Raw genomic sequence first — 18,046 nt, 5'->3', positions numbered from 1 at the left:
CAACACTTAATGCCTGTTACCTCCTTTAAATCTTGTAACAATCCTATGAAATGGGCACTAATGTCTTCTTTGGTTAAGGATGAGGACACAGATGCTGAGAGAGGTTCACAATACTATGGAGGAACGGTGATTGGAACCCAGATCTTTGTGATTCAGATGTCTACATGCTTGAGTACCCAGCTGCCTGGCCTCTCTCGCTGTCTCTGTTGCCTTGCAGGTGTGGGTAATGTATCTAGAAGGCAGGACAGGGAAGGTGGCTGGTTCTCCTGGAGAAGGGTTTGGAAAATGTTCACCGGGAAAGTGCATTTCACTTGGCACCTTGAAGGTTTCTAGCGCGGGTGAGCTGGGTGATTCAGCATGCCGTTAACTGAGACACTGGACGCTGTACCACATCATTTTGCTGCTAGTCTGGTTTTGTCCCGGTGACCCCATCCGGGTAACTGCAAACTCATCCATCTTGATGGGCACCTCAGTGTCTGGATTGAGAGGAGAACTTGGCCCCCCTTCCAGCTCCTCTTCCTCGATCAGTGACTGAGGCTGTCTCCCTGACAGTGGGGCCTTCCTCCCCGTCTGGATGCCCTCTGGATCTCCATTTCTATTGTGACTTCATGCCGGGCAGTGCTGACTTTGGGCTGAGCCACCACTTCTGTTACTGACAGACCCGCACTGGAGAATCGACCCAGTCGGCTAGCTTTTCTCTCTTAGTCTGTAGCCACCCTTCACTCTGCAATCCCATCAGTGTGGATTCCAGTGCAGTGGTTCCATTAAGGCCCAGCTGACGGCCTTTTCACTCCCCTTCTCTCACGCAGCTCACCCCCCTCAGGCCGCAGGAAAAGGGCTGCAGCGTTGCTCTCGGAGCTGGGCAAGAAGGATCCCTGTGCTTTGGAGGCCCCACCCTGGTTCCTCTCTGTCTATGTCCCCCTCCCCACACCACCCACACACGTTACGAAAAATTGTCATGCCAAGGAACGTACATATCCAGAGGCAGTGCCCTCCTAGACCACAATCTGCTCATCAGAATCCTGCAACTCCCTGTTCAAGTGGCCCCGTGCCCACTTTCAGGACCTGTTCGGGGGTCGTCCTGTGTCTGTCTTCCAGATGGTGGGTTATGCTGGTACGTGCCTTCCTAGGCCTCAGGGCTGTTTGCGGCAGAGTGTGGACAGGCTTTGACATGCAGTCTAGGGTATACACAGGCTTGTACAAGAGGATGTGGTGTAGAACAGAGCTGAGAGTGGGCCAAGGGCTCAGAGGTGGCTTTCCCCATACATGGAATGGGTTTGAGAACTCTGCAAGAGAACTTGGCCTTCTAGGTTGTTGTGAAGGTATATTTATCAAGGAAGCAGGCTAGAAGATATTTTGTTTAGGTTTTCATTTTGTTAACTATTTAGCATATGGTATATGGGCCTTGTGTTTTTACTCTTGCCCTTGGCCCTTGCAAATGTTAGAGGTGGGCAGACCATTGTACTCTTATCTTTTATGAAGGAACCAAATCTGGACAATTTTTTTTCTTTCTCCCAGGGAAAGGTGCATCTTGGTGTATTTTTTGCCAACATGAAGATATTAGTTCTGGGCGCAATCACAAGATGCCAGATGGTACCCAGGTACCAACTGCTAACTATTGATGAATTATACCATTTAGAGACTAGAAAATCCTGACTGCTTTCTATGTGGCCCTATGGTAGCTCATGGGATGTGGAAAAGATTTACTGCCTTGTTTAAACAGAAAGGACCACATGTCAAGTGAGCAGGGAAATTCACCTCTCAAAGAGGACCCTTCCTACGTTTTATCACAAATCCCTATTATCATAAACCAGCCATTACGGTAAGCCAAGCACCTTCATACATAACTCACATGAATTACATTTTATGGAATATTATTGGGAACCAATCACTCGTCTTTCCTCATTCAACCTCTTGGAAATAACCCGCATAGAAGTCATACACTCTTATCACATTGCTTTTGCTAAGAGATCTTGTATTAGTTATACACTGTTGTGTAAGAAATTGCCCCCAGAACTTAACAGCTTAAAATAGCAGCACTTAGGAATCGGGGTGTGGCTTAGGTGGGTCCTCTGGCTGAGGGTCTCTCAATCAGCTACAATCAAGTTGTGGCCAGGGCTTCACCATAAGGCTCGGCTTGGGGGGAGGGAGTCCTCTTCCAAGCTCACTCACCTGGTTGTTGGTGGGACTCACTTCTTCATGGGCTGTGGGACTGAGCCTGCCCTCAGCTTCTGCCACATGAGTCTCTCCACAGAGCAGCCCACAGCAGGGCAACTTGCTTCAGCAGAGGAAGAAGAGAAAAGAGCTTGAGAAAAAAAGTGCGAGCAAAACAGAAGTCACAGTGTTTTGTAACCTAATCTTGGAAGTGACCATGGGTTACAACATTCTAAGATGTTCCCCTGGTGTACACATCCTGTATGACCCAGGAGTGTGAATATGATGGGCTGGCACTCCCATGATTCTATTACATCATATGGCCAAAAGGATTTTGCAAATGTAATTAAAGTCTCAGATCAGTTGACCTAAAGATAGGGAGATGATCTGGGTGGAACTGACCTAATCACATGAGGCCTTTCGAAGGGTAGCTACCACATGTGTATTTAATGAGTCTGCGTCTCAAGGTCAGAGATGAGGGAAGTCAGAGATTCAAAGCACAGAAAGGGTTAGACATGCTCTTGCTGACTTGAAGATGAAAAGGGCCATGTGGCAAGGAATGCAGGTGGCCCCAGTAGCTGAGAGCAGCCCACAGATGACAGCCAGCAAGGGAACAGGAACCTCAGTGCTTCAACTGCAAAAGCTGAATTCTGCAAACAGCAAGAATGGGCTTGGAAGTAGATTTTCCTCCAGAATCTGTAGACAAGGACTCAGCCTGGCCCACACACCTTGATTTCACATTCGTGACACTTACAGCAGAGAACCCAGGTAACCTATACCCAGATTCCTGGCCCACAGAAAGAGTGAGATAATAAATGCGTATTGTTTTCAGCTTCTCAGTGGTGATTTGTTATGCAGTGTTACAGACTGAATTGTGTCTCCTTCTACCCTCAAATTCACATGTTAAAGCCCTAACCTCCAGTGTGACTGTATTTGGAGATAAGAACAATAAGGAGGTAATTAAGGTTAAATGAAGTCATAAGGTGACTGATCCAATAGAAAGCTCGCTCACTCTTTCCATACACACTCACCAAGGAAAGACCATGTAAGGATGCAGTAAGAAGGCAGCTGTCTACAAGCCAGAAAGAGAGCTCTCACCAGAAACCGAATTGGCTAGAACCTTGATATGGTACTTCTAGGCTCCAGAACAGTGGAAAAATAAATGTCTGTTGTTTAAGCCCCCTCATCTGTGGTATTTTGTTATGCAGCCCAAGCTAATACATGCAGTGATAGAAAACCAATAGTAACTTTTCATCACTGTTGCTGTTTTGTTCATTAAAGGTAAAGTCACTAGATCCAGCCTACACTCAGGGGGAGGGGTTCACTAGGGTGTAACACCAGGTGATGGGGATCATTGCATGCCAGCTTAGAAGTCTACCCACCACAGATATATTTAACAAAAATACAACAACAAAACGAAAATATCATTTAGCACATATACCAAACATTAAGTAGGTGAACTGCACCCTGAGACTATTGGGGTAATTCCAGTCCTCAACACCATCTACTCCTTGTGCAGTTGTGGCAGTTTTCTATTTCCCAAGTGGGCATGGCAAACCTTGGGGCAACTGGCTTCTCTGTTCAGCTGGGTGGCAATGTGGCCCAGTGGTGCTTGGCACGTGGTAGGTTCAAGTCCCAATTCTGCTCCTTCCTAGGTATGTGGTCTTGAGCAAATTACTTATATATTTGGAAACTTTGTTTTCTGGCATGTAAAATGGGCATAAGAAGAATACTTGACCCACTACAATGTACATTAAAAGGAATAAATATGCTGATGCATGCAAATTTAGAGCACAGTGCCTGACATATAGTAAATGCTTAAAATTTTTATTTATGTTAACAAAATTTAATCTGAGTAAATTTTAAAGATCTTATTGGCTTTATTCAATGATTCATGAATTGGACAGCATCCAATCTAGCAGATGGAAAGGAGCTCCAAAGAGCTGCATAAGGAAAGAGATTTTATAGGCAGAAGGAACAAGGAAGTTGGATAAGGCAAAAAGCCAATTGGTTATTGCAAGGTTACTAGGGAATGGCAGGGGTTTATCGGACGATTACCTAATTAATTCTCATCAAGTTACTTCTGAGTGGTTGGTTTAAGATTCCACTTCTGGGGACTTCCCTGGCAGTCCAGTGGTTAAGACTCTGTGCTTCCATTACAGGGGGCACGGGTTCAATCCCTGGCTGGGAAACTAAGATCCCACAAGCCATGCGGCACAGCCAAAAAAACAAAAACAAAAACAGAAAAGATTCCACTTCTGGGAGAGCTGAAACATTTGTTGAATCTCGGTTTGGTGACATGGGACTTAGCACAAGTGACTCCATTTTGGGCCTGTTGTCTTGTCTTTAATGTCTATTATTAATATCATTATCAGGAAGGTCTCCTGGGCTACCTAAAATACCACAGACATGTGATGATGTCTGCTCTTCATTGGAGTAAACAGTTGATCTTATTCATATATTTTATTTCATTTAATCTTTACAGCCCACCCTATGAGATAGGTATTTATTATCCCCAACTTACAAATAACAAAATTATTAAACCCTAGGGAGGCTAAACAATATCATACAGCAATTTAGCAATGAAGTCAGGATTCCCTGACTCTGAATCCCATTGCTTCCCACTCCATTGAGCTGCCTTTACTGATATCCTGATGCATTTACTGACGCCTTTACTGGGTTTCATGGGGCTCCAGATTTCAGCATCACCAGGTTACATAAAAGAGCTCATTTTCTTTACATGGAGAGCACTTTTGGCCCAAGCAGAGGTTTTCCTTCATCCTGGATTCCCAGGTCACCAGGACAACTGAAATTATTTAAATTTTTTACCATTCCTCACGTTCACTTTTTACATTCTAACACCTCAAAAAGCCAGGCCTGTTGGGAGGATTCCACCCAGCTCTCTGGGAGAGCATGTGAGTGGTTGGAAGGGTGGGTTTGAAGCCAAATTCTCCAGATCTTCCCCAGCCTGGCTTGTGTTTCATCACCTACCGCCCTGGGGCTTTGTGTCTGAGGCTGAGTGTGGGGACGGGGGAGGGCTGGGTGTAAATTCTTCCACCCCCATCAGTGCTGCTGGGCCTCTGGGAGCACTGTAGAGATGCACTCCATTAAGGAATTAGCTTGGTGCTAATGCTTTCCACTGAGAAGCTATTCTGCTGGGGCCTCCCGAGGGGTAGCTGAAAGTGTTTCATTCCTATTCATTCTATTCTCTGCATTCCCCAATTTAATGAGGTCTTTACTTTTGCCTTTGAAGAGTGCTCTCACCCCTGTGGCGTCTAGCTGTTAGCTGGAATTTGAATATAGAAGGGAGCAGGGAAAGAAGGGAAGAGAGGGGCCACAAGGGTAACCCCACACGCACTGAGAAGGAGCTGGCTATCTCTGGCTCCCCATCTTTGGTCAGCCCTACTTCTGCCTTTCCTGAAATTCCAAATTTTGTGTCTCAAAGGCCTCCCACCTGGGAGGGAACTGGCTGAACCATCCCCAGTTACAGAGCAGACTTCCTCAGGGGCACAGAGTTTGTTAATAGTCTCCACCCCCAGACCAGTAGGGATCAGAATAAATTCATATTGTTAGAAAACAGAGTCAACACAATAGCTGGGCCTCTGGCTGCCTCCACCATCCCTTCTCCTTCCCAGGCTCTGTTGGTGGCAATCAGACAACCCTCACTGGACCGAGAGTTCCAGCAGGTCCTTGGATGCCCACAGAGTGTTGAAGGCAGAACTTCTGGAATATGGAGTTTCATTCAATGTTTATTCCATTCAAGAGACAGGGCTTCTAGCTTGATCGACCTCCCAGTGATACTGCTAAATGCTCTAGGCTCACCTTTAGCCTCAAGCTCAAAGCCAGCGTAACTCTCCAGAGCCCTGTTTACTCTTGCTACTTTCATCCACAATGGGCAGATCTCCCCATTCTACAACCACGACTTGTCAGACTCCTAAATATTCCCTGGGTGACTGAACTTCTTGTTACCATGGCCTAAGTGATCGCTTCCCCATCGTTTACAGATGCCTCCAAGAATTAGTGTTGAGAGAGTCAGATAGCCCTGGACTTTGTCTACATTGTTTAGTTCCCCTCTCTGTGCCAAGTTAGTTTTATCAGTGCCAGTCCCAATTTCCTACCATCATCCTACGACATCAAAAGAAATCTCAGAAGTTGATTTTATTCTTTGCTCTCTGTTTGTATATCTTTATTACAACCAGTACATTTCTTTCAACCTGGAATGGACTTACCAATAACAGAATGGAGCTGACATTAACTTCTGGAAGAACTCAATACAATAAGCCACTGCAGAAGACTGTCTTTACATAAGTTGCTGGTAATCAGTCACCAGGCATCAAATTCAGAGTCCCAGGCGATTTTTCAATGCCCACATGGTCTGAAAAGCAACACTTCTGGCATATAGGGCTCGGCCCAATTTTTATTTCATTCAAGAGATTGGGCCTCCAGCTTCATTGGCCATGCTCTAGTCCTCCCAGTGACCCTACTTAATGCCATAGACTCAGCTTTAGCCACGAGTTCAACCTCAGCCTGTCTAGAACACTTAGACATGCTTAGGTATTCAGAAACTGGGTCAACAGCAAGGAGAAGTAAACTAAGATATGGCATGATGGAAGATTGAGGCACCACCATGAAATCAGTCTGATCCCCGTCCAACTACAAGAGAGTGACAAACTCAGACTTGGACCACCCTATCAGTTAGTGTTCAAAGTCAGGCAGCTGTTGGCAGTGGTGTTACAGCAGAATGGTTCCTTCTTAATGTCATCTTACCTCATCTGAGGCTAAACATGGTTCTTTACTTTGGCTGCACATTGGAGTCACCAAGGGAGCTTTAGAAATATCAGATGCCTGGTCTCCATAAACAGAGATGATGACTTAATTGGCCTGGGCATTAGCAGTTTTGGAAAACTCCCCATGTAATTGTAATGCGCAAGTACCGACAATAATGAGAACTACTGACCAAAAAAGAATAGGACTCAGGTATTGATGGTGGCAACCAGACTGAAGGTGCTAGCTCTGACTTGGAAATGGAATATGAGGCAGAAGAAAAAAACAAACCTAATCATAGACTAGGCCAACCTAGATAAATTTGGTGATTTCTTCCAAATCCACCAGTTGCAGTCTAGCCAGGTCTTCCTCCCCAACCAACTGAAGGGCTGAGATTCCTAGTGGACCACCAGAAAACTCCCCAGTGCGTTTTGGTTAAAGGACTGGACTGAACTGAGTTTAGGAGTGAAGGGCCCCACTGACCACACCTGGATGAGTCAGGGACTGGCATTTTGGTAACATCACTCTTCCCATTAACATTACATCCTTAATATTATTCTCTGACATAAAATCCTTCCAGGAGTCTCCTTTAAATTGTTACAATAAGAGGAGGCTATGGACCTGAGATGCATAGAAGATAAAATGGGCCATTGAAGAGCCTTCTTTTTTGAGTGAAATGGACCAAATAACATTCTTTTTACACAGTTAACCAGGAAAGAAAACCATCTGAAAACAAACCTGGCGGATGATGGCGATGTGCAGAGAGGGGATTGAGCCTGGAATGTGGTGTAGGACGTAAGCAATGCTAATGGCCAATGATCCATTATCTTGTGGAGTTGAGCAACTATTGGGTTTGCTACCAACCGTATCCAAGTGAGAGCCTTTCAGGGACGCGCAATGGCTGTCAGTCCTCGGAATACAGCTGTGTGAGGCTGGTGGCTGTGTGAGCTGTCATTGGCTGGTTTCAACGAGCAGATGTTGCCTAACATAGCTCAGTCTCATTTCCATACAAGCAGCCCATCCCAGGCAACGTGTGAGCAAGGGCCTTTGCTTCCCCACAATCTGAAGTGCCTTGGTTCTAGGTGAGAATGGACAGAGGCTGCAGGGGTTGCTCCTAAAACCGATTTGGGGGGAGGGAATAGATAAACTCACCACTTAATCATACACTTTTCTCATGGCTAACGTGTTGTCCCTCACAGTCTGCTTTTTGCTGGGACAGTACAAAGACTCATGTTTATCTATATAGATACATGCTACAACATGGATGAACCTTGAAAACATTATGCTAAGTGAAAGAGGCCGCTCACAAAAGCTTCCATTGTTTGATTCCATTTATATGAAATGTTCAGAAGGGGCAAAGCGACTGAGCCAGAAGGTAGACTAATGTTTGCCTAGGGACAGCAGGAAGTGGGGAGAAGGGGAGTGACTATGGGTTTTTGGGGGAGAGAGAAAAATGTTCTAAAATTGATTGTGGTGATAATTGCACAGTTTTGTGAAGATACTAAAAACCACTGAATTGTATTCTGTACTTTAAATAGTGAGTTCTATGGTATATGAGTTACGGCTCAGTAAAGATTTTATTAAAAGAAGATGAAGAAGAAGGAGAATAAAGTAGCAGCATCTGCCCCCACCCCCCACCATAGAAGGATTAAGGATTTGGGGGAAGCATTCTGTGCGGAGAGAATAGGTAATGTAAGTGCCCTAGATTTTCTGTTTGATATTTTGTGGTAAAATAAAAAGAACATGGGTTTGGGGCCAGGCACATCATCGTCTGAATCCCATACCGACCATTTACCAAGAGTAGCTTCCTTTAAAAAATTTTTTTAAGCTTTCTTCTTTGAGAACTTACTATGTACTATTTTGTACACAGTACAAAATACTTAAAAGCTTAAAAATTTTTTTAAGCTTTCTTCTTTGAGAACTTACTGTGTATATTGCGCTCATAGATTTCCATGCACTGATGTAATTTCCTCTGAGGGAGGTGGTATTATCTTCTTCTTAAAGGAAGATGAGACCCGAAGTGCCTGTAACCACTACATGATACTGAAGGAATGACCTGGGATATGCACATCATCTCCTTGGCTCTTAAGTATCTCATTTATGAAGTGGAGGTAATATCTACCCAGCATGGCCCTGTAGATGGAAAACCCATGTGTACCTAGCAGTGTGCCTAGAATTACTTTAAAAGTTTTTTTTTCAGTTTTTATATTTAAAAAATTTATATGATTATTTTTTATGAATGTCTTATTTCCACATTTGATTGTGAGCATTTTTAAGAAGTGGCAATGATTCACATGCCTTCCTAATTTTAACCTTATGGTACAACAAAACTGGGTTTGGTATTTGTGGCAGGTTAAATAATGGCTTTCCCCTCAAAAGATATGTCCAAATCCTAACTTCCAGATCCTGATAATGTTACTTTATTTGGAAAAAAGTTCTTTGCAGATGTAATTAATATAAAGATCTTGAGATGAGATCATTCTGGATTACCCATATGGGACCTAAATAGAAAGACAAGTGTCTCTATTAAAGACACAGACACCAAGGAGAAAGCCATGTGAAAATAAAAGCAGAGCTTGCAGTTATATATTCACAATCCAAAGAATACCTGGAGCTGCTAGAAACTGGAAAGGGCAAGGAAAAATCAGAGTGGGACCCAACCGACACCTTGATTTCAGACTTCTGGCCTCCAGAACTGTGAGATAATACATTTCTGTTGTGTTAAGCCACGCAGTTTGTTACAGCATCCATAGGAAACTAATATGGTACTTATGAATAGTTAGATTATGAATAAATAAATATTAGATTATGAATAAGTAACTATTGATTGATTGAGGGTGTTAACAACAAAGGCCACCAAGAAACAAGGAATAAAGGGAGGATTGTAATTAGTAATTTTTGAGCACAAGACACTGTCTTGATACTTTCACAGCTATTAACTTCTCTCACGCTGGAGCCAATCAGGATGGTTAATTGTATGGATTTTGAAGTTAGAGCCAGGCGCAAGCCTTGCTCCCACCACCTATTTTATATATGATACCAGGCAGTCAGTGTCATTTATGTATATCTCAGTTCCTCCATCTGTAAAATGGGAAAAATTATTGCATCTAAGGTGGCTGTGTAGAGTAATGAGAAGTAAAAATATTTGATACAAGCTATTTCTCTGATGAAACAGACAGTAGGGTCTTGAAAGGCTAACACTCCTACACAGAGATGAGCTCTAGACAGACATTGCTCCCAGAATTTAGTTATAGATTTTCAGCAGTCTGATTATGATAGGCCTAGGCATGGTTTTCTTCATATATGTTTTGTTTGCTGACCTCCTTGATTCTGTAAATTTATGTGTTTCACCAAATTTGGGAAGTTTTCAGCCACTATTTCTTCAAATTATTTTTTCTACTCTTTGTTTCAGCAACTCTAAAAATCCATATATTAGATCTTTTGATTCCCATCCCCCAAAAGTCCCTGTACATTTTTTCCAGTATTTTTTCTGTCTTTTCTTCATTTTAGGTAATCTCTATTGATCTATCTTCAAGTTTACTTTTACTGACTCTTTTCTATGTCATCTCCATTCTGTTATTAACCCCATCCAATAAATTCTAATTTCAGATACCATATTTTAGTTCTAAACTTTCCAACTGATCCTTTTTCATATTTTCAATTTCTCTGAGTTATCCTATCTTTTCATTCATTATGAGCATATTTTCCTTTACCTGTGGAGCATATTTATACCGTTTTAAAGTCCTTGTCTGATAATTTTATTTTTTATTTTTAAAATTTATTTATTTTTATTTATTTATTATTTTTGGCTGTGTTGGGTCTTTGTTGCTGCGTGCGGGCTTTCTCTAGTTGCGGTGCGCAGGGGTTACTCTTTGTTGTGGCACACGGGCTTCTCATTGTGGTGGCTTCTCTTGTTGTGGAGCATGGGCTCTAGGCACGTGGGCTTCAGTAGTTGTGGCTCGTGGGCTCTAGAGCGCAGGCTCAGTAGTTGTGATGCACAGGCTTAGTTGCTCCACGGCATGTGGAATCTTCCCAGACCAGGGCTCAAACCTGTGTCCCCTGCCTTGGCAGGTGGATTCTTAACCACTGTGCCACCAGGGAAGCCCTGATAATTTTAATACTTGAGACATCTCAGTGGTGGCCTCCGTTGACTGTCTTTTTTTTTTTTTTTTTTTGAGAATGGGTCACATTTTCTTTATTGTGTATATGTTGACTAGTTTGGAGTTGTGTTCTGGACATTGTGAATGTTGCGAATTCAGTTATATTTCTCTAAAGAGTATTAATGTGTATAACCTGCATTAATTTGGTTAGGTGGGTGGCAACTCAAATCTCAGTTTTAATATTTTATATTTAGCTGGGCTATTTATAGCCCATGCATATGTGGTTCAGGCATCGGCCTGAGACTTGGGGCAGAATCTGTACACAGAATTTGGTGTTATTCTTCTCTGATTCTTTCCTTATTTTGAGATTGCCTCCTCAGTCTTCAGCAGCCATAGTTGCTCCAGGTTCCATCCCTTTGTTCCTTAGGCCAGAAAATTGGGTTTTCTATGGTTTTAGATTCCCTAAATTATGACTGGAGTCTGCCATCAGGTCAAAGCCCCTATCCCCAATGGGAAACTCACTTTATCATGATTGCATCTTCCAGGTTTTGACTCTCCTCCAAAATCTTTTGCCTTTGTTCACACTCTAGACCCTTAAGGTGGTTTTCTTAGGCGGTACTTTGTCCCAAGTTTATAGCTGTTTTCTGTAGGAGCGTCAGTCTATTGAAACTTACTCCTTCATCCTGGAGGTAGAATCTTGCATTTAGCTATAGGTGGAAAATATAAGAAGCACTTAGATAATGTCTGGCCCAAGGTAAAACTCAATAATAATCACTACTGATTATTCTCATCATAACACTGTGTAAGATTAGCATTATTATTCCCATTGTGCAGATTAAGAGTAAGGGCTCAGAGAGGTTAAGTAACTTACCAAGCATCTTATAGCTAGTAATTTGAGATTTATCAAAAGGAGTAAATTTCAGTTTGGAGTTTTGGCTAGATATTTCCATTCCTGTTCTCCCTTGAATCTTCAATGACCTTGAATATCTAAGATTCATTGATTTCCATCTGTAAATGGAGATTCATAACTGTGCTGCTGAACCCCTGATGCTACTTTTCATGAAGAGAAATGAGCTTGAAGAATATCAGGCTCAGGTTAACCTTATGAGCAGATATAATAAATAACCACAATGACTATTTAAATGGGGATGAGAAAAGGACCCAAAGCCTTTACTTGGCTACCACAAAGACACTCAGCTCCTCCTTTTATTAACTATGTGGCATTGATCAGTAATTTTTCCTTGAGCCTCAGTTTCTTTATCTGCGAATCGGGTATAATAATTCCTAATCCCCAAACTGAGAGAGAATTCAGTGAGAAAGCTGACTTCCCCATGCTGGACTTTGTCCTTCACAAATGGCAGGATAGATTTAAGTTAGCAGAATTGGAATAGTGACTCCATATGTAGTCCAAAGAGAGAGGAAACAGAAGTCAGTGGCACAGAGGAGACCAATAGTTTCTCTGGGTTTTCCCGTGGTATGGTTTTCCTTTTCAGATGGCTGGGAATGAGGCTTCTGCTTGCTGGGGAGGCCAGTCCTCGACAACAGTCTGTTCTCCTCACTGCCACACACGACCACTTTTCCCCTTGAGTGGCCTCTGGCTTTGGCAAACAATTAGGCAATGGACAAGACTGCACACGGTTTCTGGGGAAGTGGCTTCTTCTTATTACTTGATGCTTCATTTTTATTTTTAATTTTCTTATCTTTGCTCTTATCCCAGGGGAATCTTCACATATGCTGTATTACTAAATTCTTGCAATGGAACAATGGAATAAGTGATAAAAAGTAGATTTTGTAATTCCCCAGTCTCTCTTGGGATGGGCTTGAATAGTCCAATCCTTTGGACTTATATTTGGAAATATTGGTTCATCTAAAGTTTATCACATAGGTTTTATTACCCCCACTTAACAAATAAGGAAACTGAGAGGCAGAGATGGTATAACTTGTGCCAATCTCCACAGCTTCTTAGTGCAGAGCTGGTATTCAATGCTATTAAGGGCCATGGAAAAGTGAATGTAGCTGGAGGAACACCATTTCTTTAGACTCTGTCTCTGGCTTTTACTTATAACTTTATAGCTGCAGTCTAGATTAGAGACTTAATTTTATATTTTCTCAAAGATTTTGCTTTGGATTTTTTGGTATGGGAACTTGGAGGGTGAGAACCCAGTGTGTGCATCCATTTCAATTTGGAGATTGCATTTTACATGTCTGTGGGATGATACAAGAATAGACTTATACTAAACTGTTTATTTCAGGTCTGTTTACACTTCCCATTTTATTTCTGACACCTAGCTCTTTTTTCTACTGCATCACAGCTCCGTCCTTTCCAGCACAATTCTTTCCTGTCTTCTATATGCCCAGGAACCACATAAACAAATAAAGACATATAGCAGCACATGTAGACAGTGTCCTCTGAAAGTTGAGTGAAATCCCCCGAGATGAAAACCTCAGTTCTCCAAACAGGCTCACGTCTTCCCCCACATGGCTTTGCTACAGGATTTGTCTGGGAAGGTCTCTGAGCCCATGTCTGTTTGGTGACAGCTGTCCAAATGTAAGAGGTGTTATGCATTTGGAGAATTAAGTTATTTGGCTGAATTGATAGTGTGTGACCATGAGTGGCAGATGTCTGTTTTTGTGCTGGGCATTACACCCTCACTTCTTTTGGTTTCCAAAGCAGACATGTTGGAGAGAGATGAATTTGAGGCAAACATCATTTTCCTTTGTAGGAAAGAATAATATTATTCCCAACGTGTGAAGTCCTGCCAGGAGGGTATCTCCTAGAGTACAAAAGGAATCAATGCAAAAGGGCACAGTAAGAGCTAGTCAAACTCTCTTTCTTAAAATTACAGTAGAAAATGAATAGAAGGGACCTTGCCAGAACTCAACCATCATCTGCTGGTTTAGAAGGGGAATGGCTGGAGGCTGGAAGACATCTGAGAAACACTGGACTCTAAATCCCTTTTCACTACTGTTGAACTTTGCAGAGCTCAGAGGCCTCAGAGGGAGAGTGGAGATACAGCACTAGGAAAGGGAGCCAGCTGTTACCACGTGTGCATGGGATGAAGGCAGGCCAAACAGAAGATGTCAAATTCTAGGTGATTGCTAGGTTAAGAAGTTGTAGAGAATATCAGTATGATGGTTGGGTGATTGGACTGCATAGCTCTTAGTATGTCTTCCTAACCTGAGAATATTTGATTGTGTGAATTAAACCAAAGTTAATTCACTCTATGTTCAAGTTCTCTGTTGCTCTACAGAGTTTGATCGACTGCCCCAAGGGAATGAGATGGAATATACACCAGAAACATGCTTTCAGAGAGAGTGAAGAATTGATATAAGTTATAATTCAACAAATTACATATATTTGAACACCCACTGTATACTAAGTCATGAGATTCCAAAGATGAAGAATAGATCATCAAATTTTAGACGGGCTTAAAGTCAGGTGGCAAAGAAAAGACACTTAGTATATAGTGTCTTTATATACTTAGGGTATAGTGTGATTAAATGCTTTAATAGACCACTACTTATAGTGCTTGGAAACACAGATGAAGGATAATTAATCGGCCTCATGGAAAGCTAGAGAGAGGAGGTGATTTTTTTCTGGGCCTTGAGTATTAACTCATGATATTAACTCATCAGACATTATGAGAAAAGAGAAAATAATCTAATATGACTGAAACATGCAGTTAGGTAAGGGAATGGTCAGTCATCAAAGTGGAAAGATTGGATGAAGCCAAGTTTGTTTGCCATGCTGAAGAATTAGTACTTCATTCTGCAGGACTGGGGAGCCATTAAATTTACCTCTTAGAAACCCCATAATGGCAACATAATCAAAATGGATTGAAGACTTCTAAGTAACATGGTAGGGGGAGTACATCAGAGATCTCCACCCTCCAGTCCAAAAACATAGAAATGATCAATAAAATGCTTTGAAAATATAAAAATATATAATGTGCTACAAATAAGCAAAAATAAACAACAAAAATACCTCCTGCCTTTTTCAATTCAGAATTGAATTCAGAATTCAACCGCAGGCTGTTGGTTGTTTCTTCTTTCTGGTTCCTACTGAGCACCACCAAAGATTTCAAAAAACTCAAAAGCATTCAAATCTTATTAGATTAATAGATCCCCAAAACTTATTCATCTTGCATAACTGAAACTTTGTGCCCTTGACCAGCATCTCCCCATTTAATGTACAGCACTATGACTGCAGTTAACAATACTGTATTAGAACCTGTAGGGGAAAAGAATCTGAAAAAGAATATATATATGTATAACTGAATCACTGTGCTGTACACCTGAAACTAACATGACATTGTAAATCAACTATACTTCAATTAAAATAAGTTTTAAAAAATACTATATTTGATACTTGAAATTTGCTAAGGGAGTAGATCTTAAGTATTTTTGTTTTGTTTTGTTTTTGTTTTTTGGGGGGCTGAGCCATGCCGCTTACGGGGATCTTAGTTCCCCAACCAGGGATCGAACCTGTGCCCCCTGCAGTGGAAGTGCAAAGTCTCAACCACTGGACCACCAGGGGATTCCTGATCATAAGTGTTCTTACCACAAAAAAGAAAAAGAAAATGGTAACTATGTGAGGTGATGGATATGTTAATTAGCGTGATTGTGGTGGTTATTCACAATGTATATGTACATTAAAACATCAACTTGTACATCTCAAATATAAACAACTTTTATCTGTCAATTATACCTTAGTAAAACTGGAAAAGAAACTAATAGGAATAACTATTTTAACTGCTCTCTATTCCGTGCCGATCTAATGAAGATTAAAGGGTCCTTTCACGTTCTTTACTTTCAGATTCTTAGAGCAGAAATGTTATATGATTCTAAGACAGGGACTCCTAATCATTTTCTGTGCCATCGGCCCCTTTAGGAGTTTGGTGAAACCTGTAGACTCCTTCTCAAAATAATGTTTTTAAGTACATAAAATAAAATATGTAAGGGAAACTAATTATATTGAAATACAGTTATCAATTACAGAAAGAACCCCAAATCTGTAATATGGGAATATATGTGCTTTTAATTAACATATTAAATAAAAAAGATCCAGCAGTGGGTCTAATAACTCATTTTAAAGTGAGGAAGAGCATCAATAATATTTCTATATATCTGCAACAACGGTAAAATGGTACGAAAATATCTGTGATTTTTATTAATGACAGAGTCATGGATACAAGTAAGAGTCATATTCAGAATTCAAATTTACACCTTTAGTTTGAGAATCAAGCCCCACATAAGGCTTCTATGAAATCATTTCCAATGTTGACCCAGCAGATTTTGTGCACCTATTAGTGGTGGGGCATGTCCAATGACTATATGAATACCTGGCACAAGGAAGGTGCTCAATAAATATTTATCAATGAATGAATGAGTGAATGAATGAATGGAGCTGATCTACCTGAAGAACAAGCAAAGGAAAGTATTCTTCCCTCCTGCCCACACTTTCCCTCTCTGTCCTCTTCCTCATTCCTTCTCATCCCCACTTGTATATGCACACATCACTGCACTGATATTTATTGGGCAGCTACTGTATTAAAGTCACTGTGCTAGGATTTGTGGTTGACACTCAGATGAATGAACAAGTTATAAATCTGGCCCTAAGATAGACATAGTCTGGGAGGATGTGATGGGAACCCAGAAAAACCTCACTCATGTACAGCACATGACAATGTTTTATTGATTGCCTATTTTTTCCTTAAGCATTCCTATAAAACCTGGGAAACCATCAAGGCAAATCTCAAAGTTGGCAATAATGAAATAGCAGCCAGGTTGCAGTCTCTGAAAAAGAAACCTGTCACACACAGGGCCTTTTCGAACTATGCAATTTGCAAAGCTGAGTTTGGAAGAAGTAGGTCAGTTTGCAGAGTTAGCTGCCATAAGATTCTGCAAACAGCTGCCTTAGCTGGAACCTGTGTTAGCCAGGGAAAAATCACAGATGGGACATCTTTAAAATATGCCATAGAGTGGTGCTTGCTATTGAATTTTCTAAAGATTGTTTTATGAGATGTTTCCATACTGACTTTTTGAGAAATAGGTCACTTCTCCCACAAAATTTGATAACATCTGATTGGATGTGCAAACTTTCTTCTATATGCTACCTCTAAACTTTCAGTAACCCCGCTCTGCTGGTGGTTGATGAAGACAGCTACACAAGTGCAGATGTGGTGCTGGTTGGTTGTTAGGGAGACCTTTCCTCCTTCCACAGTGGTCAGCTGGCCTGTCAAGTGTATGTCCACAGCAGAACAGAAAATTCTGCCTATTTTCCATTTACCTGGTGAAGAAGTCCATAATCTAGAAGAGGGGTTGGTAAACTATGGCCCAAGGGCCACTGCCTGCTTTTGTCAACAAAGTTTTATTGGAATGTGGCCACACCCATTCATTTAAATTTTGTCTACAGCTGCTTTCATGCTACAACAAAAGACTTTGAGTGGTTGTGACAGATACTTTTTAAGGCCTGCAAACCTAAAATATTTACTATCGCTCTTATTATAGAAAAAGCTTGCCAACACTTGCTTTAAAAGGCCAACAGTTCAGATGTGTCCTCTTCCTCATGGGATGGCTGGGATTCCCAGGACATGTTTGGGAATGCTGGAAAGCAGTCTTATGGGCTGACTTAATTCAAACTTGCTTCTCCTTTTTCAATCTTAAGCCCTGTAAAGATGCTAGAGGGTATCAAAATCTGCCCCATCTAAAGAGGAAGTATTTTTATTTTGTATAGGTATAGGTAAAATAAGACAGGTACATAAATAACTATAACATAAAGATCAAAGTAGTAAGAGAGATACAGAGAAAAGCACTCTGGGAACGCAGTCTGGGAAAAACTACTTCAGACTTAGGGGAACAGAAAAATCTTTACAGGAAAAAAAAAAAAAAAGTATTTAATCCAGGCTTTGAAGCATGAATAGATCTGAACAAGAACCTTATGAAAAGGATCAGAATCACAGATCACATATGATCTGTGAGGATTTGGGGAAATCATCCAATCTCTTGGGTCTTCTACATTCATCTAT

At 41.4% G+C, this 18,046-nt stretch overlaps 1 long non-coding RNA gene across 1 annotated transcript in view; it reads left to right on the top strand.

Moving 5' to 3' along the window:
• The window catches only part of LOC103015985 (uncharacterized), an 83,985-nt gene that overhangs the window by 32,483 nt on the left and 33,456 nt on the right, over window positions 1–18,046 (top strand). The window lies entirely within an intron of this gene.

The sequence above is a fragment of the Balaenoptera acutorostrata genome, chromosome 15, assembly GCF_949987535.1.
Source record: "Balaenoptera acutorostrata chromosome 15, mBalAcu1.1, whole genome shotgun sequence".
Lineage (NCBI taxonomy): Eukaryota > Metazoa > Chordata > Mammalia > Artiodactyla > Balaenopteridae > Balaenoptera > Balaenoptera acutorostrata.
The sequence above is the reverse complement of the archived record's forward strand: the minus strand, read 5'-3'. Positions and strand labels throughout refer to the sequence as shown.